Source organism: Castor canadensis, chromosome 16, assembly GCF_047511655.1.
Source record: "Castor canadensis chromosome 16, mCasCan1.hap1v2, whole genome shotgun sequence".
Taxonomy (NCBI): domain Eukaryota; kingdom Metazoa; phylum Chordata; class Mammalia; order Rodentia; family Castoridae; genus Castor; species Castor canadensis.
In genome coordinates, this window is record NC_133401.1 from 25,411,459 (window position 1) to 25,437,127 (window position 25,669).

At 40.7% G+C, this 25,669-nt stretch overlaps 1 pseudogene; it reads right to left on the reverse strand.

The window, feature by feature from the left end:
- Nucleotides 1–750: 750 nt before the first annotated feature.
- Nucleotides 751–1,981, reverse strand: LOC141417912 (leukocyte immunoglobulin-like receptor subfamily A member 6; annotated as a pseudogene).
- Nucleotides 1,982–25,669: the final 23,688 nt, after the last annotated feature.

A 25,669-nucleotide genomic window follows, 5' to 3' on the forward strand; every position in this document is an offset into this window, starting at 1 on the left:
GAACAACTCCTATTTTCATTTAGGACATGAGTATTCTGGGATTCACATACATCCCCATCTAATTTTGAGTTACATGTTACATAGCATTGAGAAGGTGATACTCAGTTCTGACCCCAAGGTGCCTCCCAGGTGATGTTAAGGTTCTGACTGGATTTAGTAAAGGCTCATAGTTGGGGGACATTGCCACTTGACTTCAGCCCAGGAGGGAAGGGTCAGGTCCTCCTCTCAGGAAACATGAGATAACAAATACTCCAAGACAAATGAAATCTCAAGACTGAGAAAAGCCCACCCTAAGACAAATAAAAACATAAAAATAAACAAAAGCTTGTATCTGATTAACAACACAGGATAGATCAAAATGCAAATGCAAAGGGGAATTGGCTGACCCCTCCTTGGACAGAAGGAAAGTATTCTTTGGGCTCCATGACTGACACAGCAGGATCACATCCTCTCTTGTGGACACAGTGAAACCCAGCTGCCCCAAGAGGGTGGGCTGTCAGGGAGCCTACACAGAGAGAAGAAGGAGGGTAATGGGCAACCTCACCATGTTCTGAGATGAGACAATCAGGACCTGTGTCTGAGGACACTGATCTCTCTATATCTGTTTATTCAGACTCTCCCTGTCCCCAACACTCACCTGTCACTCTGCCTTTCTCCCTCCCTGACACTTCCACCCCTAATCTTGATAATCACCTCCTCAGCTCCTCCATAAGGGCCTGGGCAGAGTCTGGTGTCTACTGATCCTTCTGGCTACTCATCTCTAATGAGGATATTTAGGGGATCACTGGGGGCTGACCACTCAGAGGACAGGCTATGTACACTGTAGCATCTGAAGGGACCACCATGGGAATCTCTCAGAGGGCTCAAGAGGCAGATGGCTTGAGAAAGTCTAGCCTGGGGCTGACAGTCAGGGAGCTGGGGAAGGTTATTCCTCCCCTCTATGGACAGAGAGAATCTGTCACAGCTGAAGTCAGAGTGACACTGCAGGGTCAGGTTCTCGCCAGGGGCCAGGACAGGGCCCTTGTGGGTCAGTGGGGATGGCTTCCTAACCACATCTGCAGGGAATATGAGTAAAAGGAGGATGAGGGTCCAGTTACTGCCTCACTGTGCTTCCATTCTGGGTCTCTGACTCAGGGTTCCTGAGCACCCCTCAGCCTCCCTCCCACAGGAAACAGGCCTCATGACAGAGTGTTAGAGACTCTAAAGATAATTGTGTCAGAAATGAAGCTTCCTTACCTAAGACCAGGAGCTCCAAGGGCTCACTGGGTGCTGACCATACCTGTGGTTTTCTCTTGTCATAGCTGTAGCATCTGAATGTCCCCTTGTGGCTGGGGGTCACAGGGCCGACTGGGAACAGGGCCTGGGAATATTCATACGGATTTTGCTGTGAGCCCTGGGCCCAGGAGAGCTTCCTTTATCAGAATGAAACTGTCCAATATCTGCCATGAGCCACACTGGAGGGTCACATTGCCTCCTGTGGTCACCACAGGACTGGGCAGGGCTGAGAAGCTGGGTTTGCTGTAGACTCCTAGGAGAGAAGTGGGCAGGGTGTTAAATGACTCCCATCCCCAGGGTTGTGCTGTGAGAGGAGGGATACCTCAGAAGTTAAACCCGATTCCTGAGTGCAGAGACTGGGGCTGGGACCCATGAGTGTCCTCTCACCTGTCACCACCAGCTCCAGGGGTTCACTGTGTTCTGACCAGCCCACAAGACTGTAATAGTAACACTCATATCGCCCTGCATAGTTCTCTGTCATTTTTGTGATGGAGAACTTGGCCTTGTTCCCAGGCTCCAGTGGGTATGCTCTGTCCCAGGGTGCTGGGCTTCCCTCTTTGTTCAGAAGATACTTGTGGCCCTGCAGGGTCCCCTCACACCATATGGTCACCTTTTCCCCCCAGGTGATCACAGAGTCTTGCTCAGCCCATAGCCTGGGTTTGGGGAGGTATCCTGCAAGGAAATCAGAGGCTGAGTCCAAGTACATCTCTTCTATCACCCCAGCCCTGTGCCCCAGTACCTCCAGGCTCCCAGCTTTAACCCAACTCATGTTCTCATCACACTGTCCAGTGGTGGGCTCTTGTCCCATGTGAGGAGGAGGGACTTGAGATGGATGCTGACATACTCACCTGTCTGCACCTGAGTCCTGGTATCCAGATGTAGTCCTGGAAGAGAGTTCTCTGTGAGAGGTTTGCTCCTGAACACTGAGCAGTTCCTCTCCTGCCCACAGCCTCCTGAGCTCCATATGGACCATGGTCTGACTGTGGGTTGAAATCCCTCCTGGACTATGGTGACCCCTCCCATCTTTACAGCTCACCCAAGCAGAACAGGGTCATGAGTGTGGGGATCATGGTGTCTCCTCCCACTGGCTAGATAGAAGCAGCCAGAGTTCCTATCAGACAGCCTGATAAACAAGGAAACTGTGCCCACTCATTGGGCAGGTCCTGCTTGTCACATGGTTGTCACATCATCAGCCCCACAGGAAGTGGATCTTCACTTCACAGAAACTTGCTCTCATTTCTAGGGCTGGCATGGGGTGAAAACCAGGCTTTGGCAGTCACATTAGACAGGGATGATGACATCTGTGCCCTCTGTCTACTTCCATCTGGCCTTATCTCCTTCTACATAAAAAATCAATTGTGTATTTTTTGAGGATTTTCATTTCACCTCAATGAATGATGTACATTGAAATCACAAATTTTCAGAACTCAAAGTAGTAAGCACACACATACACACACCCAACCTAATTCACTTCCTATTTCTGCCATAACAAATAGTGGCTTGAAACAACTTAGGTCATTTTGTACGTTTTGCAGGTCTTAAGTACAAAGTGACCTCTGGGGTTGAGTCAGGTTTCCCTCAGGGCTGTGTTCTTTGCAGGCCCAGGGCAGACTCTGCTCACTCACCTTTTCAATCTCCTGCAGGCTGTGCATCTTGTGCCTCCTCATCCCTCTCATCTTACAGAACAAGCTTGCTATTTCCATCTCTGCTCCATCTTCTCACCACTTTTCATGCTGCTCCACCTTCTTCACTTACTAGGACGTTGATATTTTGCTGGGACTCTTGGATAATGTCCCCTTGATGAATCTTTAACTTAAGCTCATTTGCAAAGCCCTGTTCAGTCAGGTAAGGTAACACAGTCACAGGTTCTTATGATGAGGACATGGACTCCTAGGGTGGGCCATCATGCTGACCCCACATGACTTCAGGAACTTCATCATTCAAATCTCACAGGAGCTGCTTCACTGACCATGAAGGTCACTGAGACCACTTAGTGCTTTGTAGGTCCACCAACACCTGTTCATGATGGTAGTTCATCTGCATGGCGAATCAGCCACACCTGGCCACACATTGTCTCTAATGGACCCCGAGAAGTCCAGAGTTGTTTCTCAGAAGATTAGTTTTGTTCAGAAATGACATAATGTGGCTCCAACACCTTCAAGTGTGTGCCATGACTTTTTTGCAGCCTCATTCTGCGTGCTAAAGGTAACACCTGTGTGCCACACATGCTCCACATCATGGCCTGTGCTATGTCGATTGGCTTGGGTTTTCTGCAGCCTGGAGCTGTTCATAGACTTCTTATGTTCTGGTTCCCACACAATCCAGCCTCCTGGAGTGAGGTAGAAAAATCCAACAAGAATGTGTCATCCCCATAATAAAAGCGAGAGCACAGAAGGGAGGGGTGAGGATAGGTAAGACACCTAAAAAATTAGCTAGCATTTGTTGCCCTTAACGCGGAGAAACTAAAGCAGATACCTTAAAAGCAACTGAGGCCAATAGGAAAAGGGGACCAGGAAGTAGAGAAAAGGTTAGATCAAAAAGAACTAACCTAGAAGGTAACACAAATGCACAGGAAATCAATGTGAGTCAATGCCCTGTATAGCTATCCTTATCTCAACCAGCAAAAACACTTGTTCCTTCCTATTGTTGCTTATACTCTCTCTTCAACAAAATTAGAGATAAGGGCAAAATAGTTTCTGCCGGATATTGAGGGGGTAGGGGGGAGAGGGAGGGGGCGGGTGGGTGGTAAGGGATGGGGTGGGGGCAGGGGGGAGAAATGACCCAAGCATTGTATGCACATATGAATAATAAAACAATTACAAAAAAAGAATGTGTCATCCCAAATAGTAGAAGAGGCCCAGGAGATTTAGGGCTTTTAAAAATTCTATAGATGTCTGACAGAACAACACGGCTACTCTTGAATGGGAAATATCAACTTCCCTCAGGGAATTGGATTTCTAGAACTTATACTGGGGCAGCACACACCTAAGGGATTGTAGATTTATTTTCCATATGATGTGACCCATGGTTCCATAACATTTAATAGCTACCACTTCCTGCAAGGTCAACCTCTGGCACCATCACTCTGATGGATATAGGAATCCTACATAATGGAGGATTTTTCTCTACTAACAAAGCCTCCTCAAGTGTTGATTCCAATCCACACACCCCCTGCAGGCTGCATGGTCCTGTTTTCTGCACAAGCCACACAAGAGAGTTGAATGCAAATGTGGAGTACTTGATGGGACACTGGAATTCACAATCCCTCCAGCAATGTGGAGACTGCTGTCTCATTGTTTTGCAAGAGCAGGCATCTCCAGTGCCTTCCCGTGGCCTTTCCATCCATAGTGTCTCTGACCCTAGGGGAGAACCCAGTGCCAGTTGTTAAGGACATCTGTACCCCTTGTTCATTAGAGAACTGGACTAATATATGCCACGCTGGGGTTGCTAACCCTCACTAACCACCAAACTTCCATACACCATCATGCTGACTACAGATATCTGTGGCAACAGTGGTCTTGGGGTATACAGCAGTGACACTGTAGGACATTTCACACAATATTGAAGTGTGAAATATTGAACATTTTGGTAATAAAAAATTCACAGGGCATGTCACCATTGGCCATATGAAGAAGGCTATGGTATCTAGGACTTTCAGGTTAGTGACTGATTCCATACTTCAAAAAATTTCCCATTCCCAAAAGCCAGTGTCTCCCTGTGTTAATAAGTCATGGTTCCTGTCAGGGAAGAGAAAGCCCAGCGTGGGTTCTGATGCCACTCTAGACACATGGCAGAAGTTGCACACAGTGTTCTGTTGAGTAGAAGTCTCCTCTTCCTCATTGCTGAAGCACCTCACCAGCTCCTCCCAGTGTGCTCAGCATGGAGAGAAATGAAAAGACTTTTATATGCAATGAAATACATGATTAATGATAAGCAATGAAAATTTATTAAGTGATCACCAATGCTTAATTCAAGAATATTTATTAGCAAACACCAAAGAGAAAACAAATTTGGGGGATACATTATTACTAGGAAAATAATAGATCATTGATCAATTTGTCATTGATGCTATAGGCACATATCTAAATTGGCTCAGCCATCCTGAGTCATCCTGAGTTATAACCACCATGACTGCCCCCAAGCAGCCCTGGTCTCTTTTCCCACATGGCTCCCAGAACACTGTATTTATGCACAGATCCATACAGAAGCGTGTGAAGCTCTATGACAGGGCGAGGAACAGTCGGCCCCAGGAATGTGCGTGACTTCGATGATGTCTTGAGATAATCCAGATGCATTCGGATTTACATGAAGTCTCTCTTTTGTCCTGACTTCTACATAGCCCTCGTCCTCTGATCTAAATCACAAGATCCACTGGTCTCTCTGCTGTCCATGGTCATGCTTCTTTCAGTGAGTCCCAAAAAATATCCACTCTGTGCAGCCCTGGGTGTGTCTGCCCCTCATTGGTCTCATGATACCTTACAACTGGTCCTATAGAGCAAATCTGGGTTTTTCTGAACAAACATTTAATTTAAAAATGGTAATTAGTAAATAACAGAAAACCAGTGACAGTGATTAGATGAATTAAGGATTGTTATGATAGTGAAATACACAGCTGCCTCTAAAAGTACACAACAATAATAAAATATGATTCATTGTCTTCCTCTTGGAGTAGGCAAAGCTGGGTGGTGAGTTTCAGAATCACGATGATTCTCCTACCTGTGTCTCTGTGGGGGGGATGGGAAAAGGAATCCTTAGGTCTCATTGAGGAGAGGATACTTGGGTGGACATCCCAGGCTGTTTCAACACTAAAAGTTTCCTAGAGAAAAACAGCTCTTTTCAACACTTCAGCCTCTGCCAGGAACCCTGATAAGCAGCATAACTTCTCCTATTTCAGAAAACACTCTCTGCATATCATAAACCCCATATGAGTTTTCCAAATCTGCCATGGAGTAAAGAGAGTTCAATGTGGGAAGGCCAGGAGCATCCTGGTTCTGTCCAAGGTCCTAGGTCTCTCTCTCATCAAAGGTTGTATTCATCTCCATGTTTTTCCAAGTTAAGGCATCCAACGTGGATTGATCCTGTTTACAGAAAAGGTTTGAATGGGACTTGGCAGCCTTTTCTCATGTCAGTGCTCACAGCTAGCATTTAGAGTGGAGATGACCGAGGGCTGATGGAGGAGAAGTGGATTCTATAAGTGAAGACATCATGAGCTAATTCCGAGGCCAGAGACATGTCAACAAGGTTTCATGGATACATTTTCAGTCTGTATCCTTTTTTAAAAATCATTTTATTAGTATATAATAGTTATGTAGGGGGTTTCATTGTGACATTTTTGTTTATACATATGTTATACCCTGAGTTGTTGCATCCCCTCCATATTCACCCCTCCCTGTTCTCCATTCCCCTTCTTAAAATTACTAAACCATGTTTCAATAGTCTAAATTCATATAGGTATACAAAGTGCAACAATCACACTGACCCTCATTTTCCCTCTACTTATCACTAGTGTTCTCCCCCTAACATGACCTCTTTTGCATTTCTGTCCTTCAGTTTTTAAGTGTTTGATCATTGTTCAGTGGGGATTTTGCCTAGATATTTTACCTGTGAATATGTTGTGCGTAAACCAGTCTAACCCCTCAGTTACTCTTCCTCACGCTTTCCCCCTACCCTGTCTTGTTCAATAGTTGCAAGAATTTAATTGTTTCTTGTTGTACACAGATAAGATGTATTTATCTAAGTGAGGTTGTCTTCTCTTCTTCTCTGGTGAGGTTTTGCCTTGACACTTTACCTGATTCAGACTGTGGTCAATTCTAGGAGATGGTTACTCATTTTTCAGCTTTCTTCTCCTTAAAAGGAGACCTTCTGGTTTCAGAAGTGACACCTAGAATGGTAGGGGAAAGAAGAAGCGAGTTAATGTCAAATTGCCCGACACTGAGTTAACAGCTCTGAGATTTGGTTTTAATCACATATATCTAGCACTTCCTGCATGTCTCTTTCTGTCACTATTGACTTCATATTGGGTCTGTTCCACAGTTTTGTATGTCTAAGCATCATGTGGACAGAATTCCCACACTAGATCCTCACATGTCTCTCCACATCTGTGTGTAAGGAGGTTATCAGAATTGATTTCTGCCTGGAACAAGGAACACTGACAAGCTTGGGGAAACTTCAAGCAACAGGCAGTGGGAACCCATGAATGTTTCATAGGCAGGTCCTCTTTTGAACAAGATTCAGAAGGAAACCTGTCCATACTAGAGATGCTGATATGAACTGTCCCCATTCCTGCAACAGGGAGGAGGACCAGAAGAGAAACAGATAGGCTGTGTTCTGATAAGGAGGCAGGGGGAAGGGATGGCAAAGCAGTGAGATAAAACTTAATGAATTAAAAGATGAAGAAGGTCACATAGCACTGGGGAAATGAAATAGCCAATGAAGTTACATGCAGCCATATGTGGATTGAGCTTTGCTTTTTGCTTCTGGAACGTGCTTGCAAGGGTATATAAGGTGAGACCTCTGTGTTCTCAGGGTGCAGCCTTTGTACACAAGTCTGCTGAGTCTGTGCCAGCACAATAAATTGTTGCTTCCTGGTAAACTGCCTCAGTGTCCCATATCTCAGCTTGAGATTTCCACAACATACCTTAGGGACTTGTTGCCAGGATTGCAGAGATGGTGATTTGTCACCTCCCTTGTCACTGGTGCATCTCCCAACCACAGGGAGAAGATCCCACCAGATGCCAATAGACAGCTTGATCAAGAGGGGGATTTGTCCTCCCGGTGAGTCAGGGTGAAGGCCTTGGATCCACAACAGAACTCTGTGAGGCACAGGAATGAACCTGGAAGCACCACTCATCAGATTGGTAAGAACCTGAGTTCAAATTCAGGCCTGCCTCAGGAGGCAGAAGGGGAGACTGATCACCTCCCAGAGACTGCTAGTAACCACATTTTTGGGGCAAAGCCTTGGCTCTCAGTGTCGGGAGAGGGGCAGAAATACTGTGCTATGCAAAAGTGTTTACGATACCTCCAAGAGTTAATAGGGGTTTCAGCTTTTCCTGGGAAATAGCTACAACTGAGGTTAAGGGATGGATAACAAAAATTCAGTTCCAAAGAGGGAGACTCACAAGAAAACAGATGCATCATCCACCATTCCACCAGATAGCCCTCTGGGTATAATTTAAAAAAGATTTTTCTTTTGTTTGAGCATGCACTCTGGTTTTGTGTGTGTATGTGTGTCAATTTATTTAAAGAACTGGGCAAAATTTAATTTGCTCCTGGAATTTCAGCTCATCTTATGCGCTCTTAAGTTGATATTTTTTCTGGCATAATTAATTTATAAAACTTTTATGTGTGCGTGTATATGTGTGTATGTGTAAGCATTTTCAAAATGGTTCTTAAACTGCTGCTATAAAGTTAATGTGATACTCAAGGTAACAAAAAATCAGGGTGTTTGTTTTATACATCTCTGTTATGAACTGCTTAGGCTTTTTACATATGAATATGCAAACATCTTGAGAATGGTTCTTATTATAAAATAAATATAAAAATTATTATTCTGTTCTACTGCTACTTTTAAGAAAACAGGTTTTCTTGATCACTTTTTTTTTTGGCAGGACTAGGGTTTGAACTTAGGGCTTTACATTTACAAAGCAGCTGCTCAACCACTTGAGCCACTCCTCCAGTTCAGAAAACAAGTTTTCAAACTTTATTCAATCAAGTCTCACTAGGATGCAGGCATTCAGGGGTTAACACACTGGCTTAGGCCAGAGGAGAAAAAAAAGGGGGGGGTGCACAGCCTGCAACAGGAATCTTAAAATTTAGATAGTTAAAAATGACCTTAGCATATCTCATTCTGCCATAGATAAAATCTGGGATTCAATTCTCTCTATAATACATGGGTCTATTAACAAATGAGCTTTCTATAAATTGTTTTTATACAAAAAATAATTTTAAGGTTGCTTTCTTTTTTTCCCACACAAATATAAGGTTCTAAGTTAAAAGGTTTTATGAGTTATTGTCAACAAGTATTAGTATTAAGGATATAATTTTTAAAAGTAAAAGGTTAAAAAATACTTTAAAATTAAAACAAAAAAGGATAAAGTCAAGCTTCCCCAGAGGATACAAAATAAGTTATCATAAAGGTACAGAGTAAGTTGTCATAAAAAGATGGAGGTTATAAATGCTTATGTAAGTGATTGTGTCGCCTAAAGTCCATTTATATTAATGGTTTTGTAGGGTCAAAATTTAATGTATTGATGTTAAACTAAAACTTAATTCTTTAAGCTTATAACAACAAGACTATCTTAAAAATATTGTTCTTAGTAACATTTACAAAAAGTGTCTTAAAATGATTCTTGTTTTGTCAAGATAAGTGTTAGGAACTTTTGGTGTTACAGATTAATGCACAAATTTATCAAAACAACAAGAGTTTATTAAAACACAGAGAAGCAGGAGACAGTTGAGCACAGGAAATGCTGCTGCACTGATGATATAATGGTTGAGACAGATTTACTTATGTAAAGCAAAGTACAAAAACAAAAACAAAGCCAAAGTGCACCCTCCAGACAGGATTAAAAAAAACCTCAAAAAGAGCAGTACACTGGAGGCCAATATGTCTGTTGTTGGAGTCAATAGAGTGGAGATGTTAGTCCTACTCCTTCCACATGACAGGCAGAGAGAATTTTTGGTCTGGGATGTCCAGATTGGACCTGTTATTTTAGGGGGTTCCATTGACTGCAGGTTGGTGGGATCCTGCTGTATGTCATGAGCCATGTGCTGATGTCAACAATCTGAGATGTGATCCCTTATCAGCATCTGAGCCATGATCCTTGGCCACTATGTTTCCTAACTCCACACTTAGTCCCCATAAATATTTACCTGTGTTCTCTGGTGATTTTTATTGGGGTTTTACCTACTAAGGTAACTGAGTCATGTTCATTTATGTTGGGGTTAACAGTGAGGACAGTCATGTTAGGACCAGACCCCCTCACCCCTTGCAGATGGCTTACTAGAAACTCCCCACTCAACCCCAAAGACTGACAAAGAGACAATTGTTATCCTTTATCTCCCTGTATGGGTGCCAAGGACAGTTGGGCAGACAGTGACCTAACTACAACGTACCTTTCTTGGTTGCCCAGCAACAGTATCCCTTAGTGACCTTCCTGGTACTTTTTTCCTACCCCCTGTATCTAGCCCAAGCCTGTGTATGGCAATGGGCTCTAGCTCTCTTGCTGAGATCTTCCTCCACAGGGCTCCTGCCTAAACAATAAACCCTGTACTGGTGTTTGAGCCATCTCTCTGCCTCTTCCATGCCTCTTATTTTCTAACAGTTTATGTACAATTTTCTAGATGACCTCATGGTTAATCAACTGTTGTCTTGGATGATTCGAATATAGTTGGTATACTCTATATGTATCTATGACTGGGCTATTTGGGTTCACTAAAACTGTTCTTCCCCTCTACAACTGATAAAATTCTAAGGTTTTACTTCAAAAACAATAACTAAACTAATATGCATATATAACCTCTCCAGAGCTATGATGCTATTGCTGGTTTCTTATACTAAATATATTTATGTTTTTCAAGTATATCAAGCCTTCTAAAATACAAAATTTAGATAAACATGGAAACAAAAAGTTAATGGTACTGATATACTGTTCTGTTAGTTGCTAAATTGTCCATCAAAATTTTAACCATGGCTTTTTAAAGTTTTTGTCATTACAGTTCTGATCCTTCCGGGGCATTTACAATCAAGTCCATAAAAAATGACTCTAATAAGTGCATATGTGTCAACCATGTTAGCTTTTTAGACATCTGCTTTTGTTGGATTTTGTTTTGTATTGTCCTTGTCTAAAAGCCCATTGTCTAAGGGCCACTCCTTTTAAATCTCTTTGTTGCTTCAATTTGGCCAAAAGGGTCTGTCTAGTTGGCACTGACTTCCACGTGATCATTATTCCACCCCCAACATAGGCCCAAAACTGACCAAACAAACAAAATACAGGAAAGAGCAAATCCTCAAGATAAAGAAAAAAATGACCAATCAAGATAGAACTTCAGTCAACAGCCATACCACCATTAATGTGCCATATCTTGTCTGGTCTGAGAAACTAAGCAGGATCAAGCATGATTATTACTTGCATGGAAGGCAAATTTTCAGAAGAGACTGCTCAGAGACAGTTTGGAGACAAGGGGGGAATGCCATAAAAGTTCAAATGGAGTTACTCATGCCAGACCTCTCAAAAATAACCAAGGCCTAGAGGATTGACAAAGTGGTTTAATACATGTGTGGCTATCTGGCATTAAAGTCCTTCCAGACACAAACTCATGCTTTTAGACAGGATCTTCTCCTTAAACAGAGACAGAATGACTATTTTTACTGCCTCTAAACCTGTCCATTGATACTTAAAAATGGTGGTTTTAACTTTTTTAAAACATGATTTCTTGGACACATATACTGATAATATATTGTTGCCAGGCAAATTCTACTCATTAAAAAAAAGACATTGTCTGGGTAAAAGAATAAAATGTCCGACCATTAAAACCTCATTGGAGGGGCCCTTTTATTGTTATCTTGTCTACTCCCACTGCAGTTAAAGAAGCAGGGATTGCTCCTTGCTTCCACCACAGTTGAGTCAAGCCAGCTTCTCTCAAGTGGGAGTGCATCCCTGATCTGGCATCACTGTGTAAGATCATCCCCGAAACATCAGTGCCCTCCATTGGCTGGATTCTGATTCCCAGGAAACAACTGGAGACCACAAACAGCAGGATGACAATTCTGTCCCAGGCGCCTCCTGGAAGCAGACAAGTCTACATATGACAAAAGCTTGAGGAGGTGACTCTCCAATGGGACAAATGGATTGTTTTTGATGCCAGTTATTTCACTGTAATGCATCATCAACCCCTGTATCTGTTGCTGTAGTTCTCACCCTAGTCTTTGCCATAGCTTTGGCAGAAACCGCTCCTGCCAACTGGACTCACAGCAAAGGTTTTTATTAGTCTCTTCTACCTATTTTGGGCAGGATGCATAATTACTGTTTATTGTTACTGATGTGGTTACCCTTCGTGGTCCCAAAGCCCTCATCCTGTGACCCATAAATGCATACTACTTGAGCAGGAAGTGTTGTCACTAGGACTTTGCTTTTCCATACTTACTATTGCTTTGCAAGGTCTGTCATCGGGTCATGCATTCACACTCATACCACCTATCTAGTGTGTTCCCATGGTAATCAACATATCTGTTTCAACCCCAGTTACCACGCTTGGGAGCAATGGTTAGAGATTGGGAGTGTCTGCAGCCCTGGAAACCTCATCAGTCATAGCCAGGTGTTTATCCTTGATAAACCAGTGTCAATGCTCTTTGATGCATATACAGCCATAGACCAAGTGGATGTGGAGGTATAGGCTGAGGCTGTGGAGACCTAGCTTGGGAAAGAGCCTATACTTCAAATGATAAGTATATATGCTAGGGAGACAATTCTTGGCCATGTGTTGATATGATTTCCCTTATTGGGGTTATATTTCATGGGCCACATAACAGATGGCTAAATACACAGCCCTCCTTCACAAGGGGACAGCTGCTCCTGACTGCATCCATGGCACGTGCAACCCTATAAATTTCACTTTACTTAAGTCATCTGACTAGACACAGGGGCATATAATTAGTATAAAGATAGATGGAAAGGCCCTTGACCCTGATGCACCTCAAATTAGTAACTGATACCCATAACAGTTCCTCATACCAAATTTTTCACTCCTTTTATTAGGAGATGAGGAGTGAATTTTCTATCTCTACCAAGGCCAGAAACTTGTTCCTCTCACTGGCTTGGTCTACAACCCAGACACTGAATGTCACTTCATGCTATGTTTATGGGGTGACCAACATGGGAGAGCATTGGCCTTGAGGTGCCAGGAAGCTGGAACCCACAGGAGCCTTTTAATGAGACTGCTTTCACAAAACACAGGAAAGGCATCTGGCTCCTAAAAACTTCCATCATCAGAAATTACTGTATCTCCTGCTCAAAAGGCCAGTTCTCCACCCAGTGGGGGATTTTACTTGTTTAGGACAGAAGTTTTACAATGACAGGGAGACTCAATGGTGGGGAGCTCCAAATCACACAGAACCCCAGCTCCACCCACTGGCCAAGTTTTCTAATCTCCGGAAAGATAGGAACAATGTTGCCACAAACATAGATTGGCAGGCGCCCAGGGGTCCATTTTGGATTGTGGGAAAACAAGCTTATATGGTGCTATCTAGTAGCTGATTTGGGTCTTGCATGCTAGGCTCAATCAGACCATCCTTTTTCTTGCTTCCCCTCAGACAAGATAAAAAGCTGGGAGTCCCCATATATAAAAAAGATTAAGTAGATAAAAACAGGGTGCCTTACAAATTGACAATTAAAAAGATATTAAATGGCCTCCCAAGTAAATCATCCAATACTATAGTCCTGCTACTTGGGCAAAGGACGGGTCCAGGGGCTATTGCACCCCTATATATATTCTCAATTGCATCATCAGGCTGCAGGCTGTTGCTAAAATTATAACTAATAAAACAGCCGGAGCTTGCAATTTCCTGGCAAAATAAAGTACTAAGATGCTCAATTTGGCTTTAGACTATTTGTTGGCTTCTGGGGGAGGAATTTCTAAAAAAATTTACCCGAACAACTGCTGTTTACAGATTGATGATTTTTAAAAAAGGTCATAAAAAAAATCCCAGACAGAATGAGGAAGCTTGCCCATGTCCCAATACAGACTTGGAGAGGATGGCATCTCAATGTCCTGTTTAGAGAATGGTTCTCTGCCTTAGATGGATTCAAAAGCCTGATAGGGACAGTGGACCTAGTCCTAAGGGCACGCTTAATATTATCCTGCCAGGCCTCTGATATTGTACTCTATCAGGACCATTATAGAGGCCATGATGAAAGGAAAACAGCTGCCCATATAATGATGCTATAAAAATACAAACACGTAGATCAAGATGATGCTCTTTGACCTTAGATGGGTCTGAGCATCAAAGGGGGGAATGATGTATTAGGGAGGAGGACCAGAGGAGAAACAGACAGGCTATGTTATGATAGTGAGGTGGGGGCAGGGATGGCATAACAGAGAGATAAAACTTAAAGAACTGAAACATGAAGAAAGTCATATAGAACTGAGGAAATGAAATACCAATGAAGTCACATGCAGCCATATGTGGATTGAGCTTTGCTTTATGCTTCTGTAACCTGCTTGCAAGGGTATATAAGTGAGACCCCTGTGTTCTTGGAGCTCAGCCTTTGGACACAAGTCCGCTGAATCTTTGCAAGCACAATAAAATCTTGTTTCTTGCTAAACTGCCTCAGTGTCTCCTATCTCATTTTGAGGTTCCTGCAACATTCCTACTGCAGAGACCTCAGTGCACCTTGACCTCAGAAGCTCCCTTCCTGTTCTTTTTCCCCATTCCACTCCCTCTTTCCACTTCCCACCCACATCCCTCATCTTGTCTCTTTCAAATAAACAACCTGTGCTCACATCTGTGGCTAAGGCATTGCCTTCTCAGTGACACACAGTATGATGAGACCTGGTGGTGCTATATCTTTCATCGGTGATTCCATCCCTTCTGTGACCACTGAGCTTCTCTCTCCACATTCAGGTAGGAGTTCTCCTTGGCCTTGGCTCATGATTCCTCCATTTCCCATCCTGTAAATCTTATGCTCTTTATTTAAGAAATATTTAAGCAAGTCAACCTGGGGCCATCCCAGAAGATGAAGAGCTGTTGTTGAGAAAAGCACATATGTTCTCTCCCTCATGGAAGGTCAACTATCAGAGGAAACAACTAAATGACTAAAAATGATTGCACAAATATGTCTGAAATTAGAACTAGGATTCATTTCATGACAGAAATGTTTAAAGCACTATGACAGGACAAGATAAATCATCTGTTCTGTGGATTTGGAATTGAGGATGGTAAAGGAGCTGAGTTGTAGATCTGACATCAGTTGTGAATTTGATTTATCTGAATGAAGCAATCTTGTGAGAAGGAGGGAAACATTAAAGATGCTCCCCATGGGTGGATCTCAGCACATTACGAAATAAAATTATCACAGGATTGATCAACTCTAATTAGACCATGAGTGTATTCAATACAGGAATCGAGCTCTCTCAGGACATTCTAAGAACTATTTGATTGGCAAGAATGAATAATTCCCATTTTCACTTAGGACATGAGCATTCTGGGATTCACATACATCCACATCTAATTTTGAGTTACATATTATGTGACATTGAGAAGGAGGCTCTCTGTTCTGATCCCAAGGTGCCTCCCAGGTGAGAGTCATATTCTGACTGGATTTAGTAAAGGCTCATAGGTTGGGGACTTTGCAAACACATGGGGTGGGTGATGTCCCAGAGGGAAAGTGTTCTCCATGTGGATGTGACCCATCAGTGACTTATCACTAATGTGATAACAGGAACTTTGCAGATGTGACTAAACTCAGGTCCTTGAGATGGAGAGAAATCATCTTGGACCATGCTGGTGTCATCTAACGGCATTACAAGAGGTTTTAAGATTAAAAGAGTCTGTGGGGTGCCCTGAGCTCCAGAGAGAAGGGGAAGGGCACTCCCTCACATGAACTGTAAATAAACAAGCTGGCCAGAGATGGCAGGAGTGGTGGCCCCCGCCGAGCAACATTGGAGCAGGGAAAGCTTTTAAGTGTGGCTGTTGTGAGCAAAGCGCCACCAGAAGCGGGTGGAGGAGCATTTCCCCATACGAACTGTAAATAAACAAGCTGGCCAGAGAAGGCTGGTGTGGCACCACATTCCCCAGTGTGCTTGGAGAGGAGAAGACATCCAACAGTGGCTAAAGTGTGGCATGTGCCACCAGAGAGTGGGGGAAGGCACATCCCCACACGAACTCTAAATAAAAAAGGACTGCAAATGCAACAGGCGGGTAGAGCTGTATACTGGAGAAAACAAAAGGGGCAAGCATCTAGGAGCACTCTAAATAAACAAAGCCTGTGGGGCTAGGTGAGTGTAAAGCTCATTCCTGAGATCTGCAATAAATAAAGCCTTCAGCAGAAGCTGGCTCACAGTAGGTGGCAGGTGAGCTTCAGCCTCAGATAGACATTCACAAAGCTGTCTCTGGACTCCATTTTTTTCCTTTGATGAGACTGAAACTGTATTGTATTTGAACCTGGGATATATATATATATATATATGTTTCCCCTTTGATGAAACAAGGACAGGACTGGATGCTGAAAGACTAGAACCAAATCTATTAAGACTGAAACTTTATTGCATTTGAACTTGGGAAATTTTATTTATTTTATTTTTATTTATTATTATTATTACAATTATATCCTCTCTCTGTCTTTCTAATGGCTGTTTAGCTCACTGTTGATTAGTACGCTATCTCTCCCTCTTTATTTCTTCAGCTCTGTTTTTTGTTTTGTTTTTTTCAATTTTTCTTTATCTTCTTTGTGTTCTCTCTTCTCTCACCCTTCCATTCTACATATCATCATCGTTACTATTATACACTAGACAATATCGAATTACACACAATACAGGGACAATAACAGTAGCAAGGGGAATGATAATAATATGGAAAAAAGAGGGAAACCATTTTCCCCAAAAAATAAATTAGTACAGGAACAAGAGGGAAAACAGATGCCCAGATCCAGATTCTTATGAAACAAAGATAAATTATGCCAAAGAACCTAAAGAAACCACAAGAACACCCTGAAAGAAGAAAACCTATAAGTAATCAATGAGAGTTTTATAGAGATGATACTGGATATGGCAACCAAAATGTACAGGAGACACTCAAGAAATTCCAAGACAACAAAAATAGAGAATTTGAGAAATCACAAGACAAATAAAAGAAACTATAGAAGCACTGTATAAACACCAAAGTGAAACAAAGAACATGATAAATAAATGAACTCAGGACGAAAATAGACAGCATTAAAAACAAAGTGACTCAGGATATGGAAAAACTCAGAAAAAAGAATGAAATAGAAATGCAAAACAAAATGGAAGGCCAATACAGCAGACTAGAACAAGCAGAAGACAGAATCGCAGAACTCGAAGATGAAATGGTAATTAAAGGAAAAACCAAAGATCTATTAGTTAAGCAACTCAAGACCTGTGAAAAGAAAATGCAAGAACTTCCTGACTCCATTAAAAGACCAAACCTGAGAATCATGGGCATTGAAGAAGGAGAAGAGCTCCAAGCAAAAGGAATGCATAATATATTCAACAAAAGAATAACAGAAAATTTCACAAATCTCTACAAAACTATGCCCATACAGGTACAGGTAGACTCCAGAACACAAAACAGACCTGACCAAAATAGAACTACCCCGTGACATATTATCATTAAAACAACAAGTATAGAGACTAGAGGAAGAATATTGAAGGCTGTAAGAGAGAAAGAAACAAATAGCAAACAAAGGTAAACCCATCAAAATCACAGCAGAATTCTCAACAGAAAATTAAAAGCAAGAAGAGCTTGGGGTGAGATCTTCTGGGCACTGAATGAAAATAACTTCAACCCTAGGATACTCTACCCAGGAAAGCTATCATTCAAAAATAGATGGAGCAATAAAAGTCTTCTATGATAAACAGAAACTAAAACAATATATGACCACAAAGCCACCATGCAAAAGATTCTTCAAGGGATTCTGCACACAGAAAGTGAAACCCAACATAACCATGAAAGGGCAGGCAGTACCAAACTACAGGAAAAGAAAGTAGAGAATAACATCAATTTAGCTACACACAATCAAACCCTCAAACAACTAAGACAACTAAATGACATGAATCACCACATACCTATTAGTACTAACTCTTAATGTGAATGGACTTAACTACCCCATCAAAAGGCACCATTTGACAAACTGGATTAAAAAGGAAGATCCAATGATTTGTTGCTTACAAGAGACCCATCTCATTGATAGAAATAAATACAGGCTTAAGATGAAAGGATGGAAGAACATTTACCAAGCCAATGGCCCCTGAATTCAGGCAAGAGTAGCAATACTTATGACAGACAAAGTAGACTTCAAACCTACATTGATCAAACAAGATAAAGAAAGACATTCCATACTAATAAAAGGGGAAAAAGACCAAAGGAAATAACAATTAGCAACCTATATGCACCCAATTTCATCAAACATACCCTGAAGGACCTAAAAGCATATATTAACTCCAACACAGTGGTAGTTGGAGACTTTAACATCCCACTATCATCAATAGATAAGTCATCCAAACAAAAAAATCAATAAAGAATTCCTAGATCTAAAAAATACCATAGATCAAATGGACCTAGTTGACGTCTACAGAACATTTCATCCAACCTCCACACAATATACATTCTTAGCAGCCCACGGAACCTTCTCCAAAATAGATCATACCCTAGGGCACAAAGCAAGCCTCAGCAAATATAAGAAAATAGAAATTATACCATGCATTCTATCTGATCACAATGCATTAAAATGAGAACTCAACAACAAAAATAAAGACAAAAACATGCAAACAGCTGGAAAATGAATAACTCATTGCTTAATGAACAATGGGTCATTGATGAAATAAAAGAGGAATTTAAACGGTTCCTGGAAGTCAATGAAAATGAAACACAACCTACCAGAACCTATGGGACACAGCAAAGGCAGTCCTGAGAGGAAAGTTTATAGCCATGAGTGCATACATTAAAAAGACTGAAAGATCTCAAATCAATGACCTAATGATATTTCAAAAACTCATAGAAAAGCAAGATCAAGCAAATCCCAAAACAAATAGGAGAGAAATAATAAAAAAAGAGCAGAAATCAATGAAATAGAAACCAAAAAAACCATACAAATAATTAATGAAAGAAAAATTTGGTTCTTTGAAAAAATAAATAAGATTGATAGACCCCTGGCAAACCTGACCAAAATGAGCAGAGAAAAAACTCAAATCAGTAAAATCAGGAATGCAAAAAGGGAGATAATAACAAACACCCTGGAAGTCCAGGAAATCATCAGAGACTACTTTGAGAACTTATATTCAAATAAATTTGAAAATCTTGAAGAAATGGACAAATTTCTAGATACTTATGTTCATCCAAAACTGAAACGAGGACATTAGTGACCTGAATAAATCTATAAAACAAAATGAAATTGAAACAGCAATCAAGAGCCTCCTTAAAAAGAAAAGTCCAGGACCTGATGGATTCTCTGCTGAATTCTATCAGACCTTTAAAAAAGAACTAATACCAACCCTCCTTAAATTGTTCCACAAAATAGAAAGGGAAGGAAAACTGTGTAACACATTTTATGAAGCCAATATTACACTTATCCCAAAACCAGGCAAAGACACCTCCAAAAAGGAGAACTACAGGCCAATCTCCTTAATGAACATTGATGCAAAAATCCTCAATAAAATAATGGCAAACAGAATTCATCAACACATCAAAAAGATCATTCAACATGACAAAGAAGACTTAATCTCAGGAATGCAGCGGTTGTTCCACATATGAAAATCAATAAATGTAATAAACCACATTAACAGAAGCAAAGACAAAAACCACTTGACCATCTCAATAGATGCAGAAAAAGCCTTTGATAATTTTCAACACCATTTCATGATAAAAGCTCTGAGAAAACAAGGAATAGAAGGAAAGTACCTCAACATTATAAAAGCTATATATGGCAAACCTACAGCCAGCATTATACTTAATGGTGAAAAACTGAAACCATTCTTCTAAAATCAGGAACAAAACAAGGGTGCCCACTATCCCCACTCCTATTCAACATAGTACTGGAATTCCTAGCAAGAGCAATTAGGCAAAAAGAGGGAATAAATGGAATACAAATAGGTAAAGAAACTGTCAAAATATCCCTATTTGCAGATGATGTGATACTATACCTTGAAGACCCAAAAAACTCTACTCAAAAGCTTCTAGACGAGATAGATTCCAAGATGGTGGCTAGAGGGAGGAAGCAGAAAGCAAGCCTCCTGTAGTGAAATATTGCAGAGATGCTGGAGACACTTTGCAGGCATAATCACTGAGAAGAGGCAAAACTTTGATCCCTCCACACCTCCAGCCGGAGCAGAGAATCTCCACTTCACGTTAAACGGAGAAACAAGGAGGGCCCCTGGTCCACCAGTGGTTTGCACCCACTGGGAAGACGCGGACCAGGTGACCTTCGCAGTACTGCGGTTCTCCCACAGACAAGCCTGGGCCAGAGCAGCATAGCCCCCTGGACAGACTGACCTCCACCCAGGGAAAAAAAGAGAAACTGAGTAATAAGCAACAAGAACAATTAAGACACGCTGGAAAGAGGGTGGGGCGCCCTGAGCGCTGAAGATTGGGGGAAGGGAATCCTTCCCGGGACTATAAATAAAAAGCCGGGTGGGCCGGAGAGCCTCTGGCAGAAGCAGGAGCACGGCCCAGTAATCAGGAGCAGGAAAGCTTGTGAAAGTGGCGGTGGGAGGAAAACTGCACAGGAGAGGGGGGAAGACCCACTTCCCACATGAACTGTAAATAAACATGCAGGCCTGAGAAAGCGAGTGCAGTGTCACCTTTCCCAGTGTGCTTGGAAAGGGAAAAGCTTGTAGTAGAGGCTCACGCACAGGAAAACTCTGAGTAAATAAAGCCTGCAGGGCCAGGTGAGTGCTAAGCTCACCCCTGAGATTTGCATAAATAACGCCTCCAGCAACAGCAGGCTGATAGCAGCGGGCAGGCAAACCACAACCACAGATACCATTCTCAGAACTGTCTCCAAACTCTATTTTTTTCTTTTTCTCCCTACCTTTGATGAGAGAACAACCGAATTACACCTGCATGCTGAAAAACTTACTGAAACTGTATTGCATTTGAACTTGGGAAACTTGGTGGGGTTTTTTTTGTGTGTGTGTGTGTAGTTTTGTTCTACTTTATGCATCCCCTTTGATGAGACAACTACAGAACAACACCTGAAGTACCATCTCCAGGATTGGAGACTGAGATGGACACCCAAATTATTAAGAATGAAACTTCATTGCATTTGAACTTGGAGGTTTTTTGGTTTTTTGGTTTTTTGGGTTTTTTAAAAACTTTCTATTTTTCATTTTGTTTCAATTTATTTATATATATATATTTCTTTCATTTACTTATTTTTTATTTTTTTAATTTTATTCTTATCTTTTTTTTTATTTTCAATCCTCTGTCTCTCTAATGTCTGTTCAGTTTCCTGTCAATTAGTTCACTAGCACTCCCTGTTTATACCTTTGAAACTTTCTTGTCTGATTCCTTGTTCTGTTTCTCCTTCTTGTCTGTTTGTTTTTCCCTTTTCTTTAACTTCTTGCTTTCCATCTCCACTCACCCTTCCATTCTAAATATTACCGTTGTTATTATTACAAGCTAGAAAATACTTAATTGCACACAGTACAGGGACAGTAACAACACCAAAGACAATGACGGGAAGACAGAAAAAACAGGGAAACCACTTTCCCCATTGCAAAAAATTAGTACAGGAACCAGAGGGGAATGAAGAAAACAGATACTCAGATCCAGACTCCAAAAAATGAATAGAAACTATGCCAAAGAACCCAATGAAGCCCACAAGAATAATTTAAAAGAAGAACTACTACAGGTAATCAATGAGAATTTTATAGAGATGATACTGGATAGAGTCAACCAAAATGTACAGGAGACACTCAAGAAATTCCAAGACAACAAAAATAGAGAATTTGAAAAAGCAAAAAAAAAAATAAAGGAAACATAGAAGCACTGTATAAACACCAAAGTGAAACAGAGTACACGATGAATAAACAGATAAATGAAATCAGGACAAAAATAGACAACATTAAAGAGGAAACCACCCAGGATATGGAAAACCTCAGAAAAAAGAATGAAACAGAACTAAAAAACAAAACAGAAGGCCAAAGAAGCAGAACAGAACAAACAGAAGACAGAATCTCCGAACTTGAAGATGAAATGGTAATTAAAGGAAAAACCGAAGAACTATTAATTAAACAACTCAAGTCCCGTGAAAAGAAAATGCAAGAACTCACCGACTCCATCAAAAGACCAAACTTGAGAATCATGGGCATCGAAGAAGGAGAAGAGGTGCAAGTGAAGGGAATGCGTAACATATTCAACAAAATAATAACAGAAAATTTCCCAAATCTCGAGAAAGATATTCTCATACAGATGCAAGAGGCCTCCAGGACACCAAACAGACCAGATAAAAATAGAACTACCCCACGACATATAATCATTAAGACAACAAGTTCAGAAACTAGGGAAAGAATTTTGAAGAATGTAAGAGAGAAAAAACAAGTAACATACAAAGGTAAACCCATCAAAATCACAGCAGACTTCTCAACAGAAACATTATAAGCAAGAAGAGCATGGGGTGAGATCTTCCCGGCACTGAATGAAAATAACTTCAACCCCAGGATACTCTACCCAGCAAAACTATCAATCAAAATAGATGGAGCAATAAAAGTCTTCCATGACAAGCAGAAACTAAAACAATATGTGATCACAAAGCCACCACTACAAAAGATTCTTCAAGGGATTCTGCACACAGAAAGTGAAACCCAACTTAACCATGAAAAGACAGGCAGCACCAAACCACAGGAAAAGAAAAAGCAAGACAGTAGAGAGTAATCTCAACTTAGGTACACACAATCAAACCTTCAAAAACTAAGACAACTAAATGACAGGAATCGCCACATACCTATCAGTACTAACACTTAATGTTAATGGACTTAATTCACCCATCAAAAGGCACAGCTTGATGAAATGGATTAAAAAGGAAGGTCCAACAATTTGTTGCTTACAGGAGACCCATCTCACCGACAGAAGTAAGCATAGGCTTAGGATGAAAGGCTGGAAGAAGATTTAACAAGCCAATGGCTCCCGAAAACAAGCAGGAGTAGAAATACTTATCTCTGACAAAGTAGACTTTAAACCTACATTGATCAAATGAGATAAAGAAGGACATTCCATATTAATAAAAGGGGAAATAGACCAAAAGGAAATAATAACCATTAACCTGTATGCACCCAATGTCAATGCACCCAATTTCATCAAACACACCCTGAAAGACCTAAAAGCATATATAAACACCAACACAGTGGTTGTGGGAGACTTTAACACCCCATTATCATCAATAGATAGGTCATCCAAAAAAAAACAATAAAGAAATCCAAGATCTAAAATATACAAAAGATCAAACGGACCTAGTTGATGTCTACAGAACATTTCATCCAACTTCTACACAATATACATTCTTCTCAGCAGCCCATGGAACCTTCTCCAAAATAGACCATATCCTAGGGCACAAAGCAAGTCTCAGCAAATATAAGAAAATAGAAATTATACCGTGCATACTATCTGATCACATTGCAATAAAAGTAGAACCCAACAATAAAAGTAAAGACAAAAAGCATGCAAACAGCTGGAAACTAAATAACTCATTACTTAATGATGAATGGATCATTGATGAAATAAAAGAGGAAATTAAAAAGTTCCTGGAAGTCAATGAAAATGAAAACACAACCTACTGGAACCTATGGGACACAGCTAAGGCAGTCCTGAGAGGAACATTTATAGCCATGAGTGCATATATTAAAAAGACTGAAAGATCCCAAATCAATGACCTAATGACATCTCAAACTCCTAGAAAAAGAAGAACAAGCAAATCCCAAAACAAATAGAAGGACAGAAATAATAAAAATTAGACCTGAAATCAATGAAATAGCAACCGAAAAAAAACCATACAAAGAAATAATGAAACAAAAAGTTGGTTCTTTGAAAAAAATAAACAAGATCGATAGACCCCTGGCAAACCTGACTAAAATGAGGAGAGTAAAAACCCAAATTAGTAGAATCAGGAATGCAAAAGGGGAGAAAACAACAAACACCATGGAAGTCCAGGAAATCATCAGAGACTACTTTGAGAACCTATATTCAAATAAATTTGAAAATCTTAAAGAAATGGACAGATTTCTAGATACATATGATCATCCAAAACTGAACCAAGAGGAAATTAATCACCTGAATAGATCTATAACACAAAATGAAATTGAAGCAGCAATCAAGAGTCTCCCCAAAAAGAAAAGTCCAGGTCCTGATGGATTCTCTGCTGAATTCTGTCAGACCTTTAAAGAAGAACTCATACCAACTCTCCTTAAATTGTTCCATGAAATAGAAAGGGAAGGAAAACTGCCAAACACATTTTATGAAGCCAGTATTACACTTATTCCAAAACCAGGCAAAGACACCTCCAAAAAGGAGAACTATAGGCCAATCTCCTTAATGAACATTGACGCAAAAATCCTCAACAAAATAATGGCAAACCGAATTCAACAACACATCAAAAAGATTATTCACCACGACCAAGTAGGCTTCATCCCAGGGATGCAGGGGTGGTTCAACATATGAAAATCAATAAACGTAATAAACCACATTAACAGAAGCAAAGACAAAAACCACTTGATCATCTCAATAGATGCAGAAAAAGCCTTTGATAAGATCCAACACCATTTCATGATAAAAGCTCTAAGAAAACTAGGAATAGAAGGAAAGTACCTCAATATTATAAAAGCTATATATGACAAACGTACAGCCAGCTTTATACTTAACGGAGAAAAACTGAAACCATTCCTTCTAAAATCAGGAACCAGACAAGGATGCCCACTATCTCCACTCCTATTCAACATACTACTGGAATTCCTAGCCAGAGCAATTAGGCAAGAAGAAGGAATAAAAGGAATACAAATAGGTAAAGAAACTGTCAAAATATCCCTATTTGCAGATGACATGATCCTATACCTTAAAGACCCAAAAAACTCTACTAAGATGCTTCTAGACATCATGAATAGCTATAGCAAGGTAGCAGGATATAAAATCAACATAGAAAAATCATTAGCATTTCTATACACTAACAATGAGCAAACTGAAAAAGAATGTATGTAAACAATTCTATTTACAATAGCCTCAAAAAAAATCAAATACCTAGGTGTAAACCTAACAAAAGATATGAATGACCTCTACAAGGAAAACTATAAACTTCTGAAGAAAGAGATTGAGGAAGACTATAGAAAGTGGAGAGATCTCCCATGCTCATGGATTGGTAGAATCAACATAGTAAAAATGTCGATACTCCCAAAAGTAATCTACATGTTTAATGCAATTCCCATCAAAATTCCAACGACATTCATTAAGAGATCGAAAAATCTACTGTGAAATTTATATGGAAACACAGGAAGCCACAAATAGCCAAGGCAATACTCAGTCAAAAGAACAATGCTGGAGGTATCACAATACCTGACTTCAAACTATATTACAAAGCAATAACAATAAAAACAGCATGATACTGGCACAAAAACAGACATGAAGACCTGTGGAACAGAATAGAGGACCCAGATATGAAGCCACACAACTATAACCAAC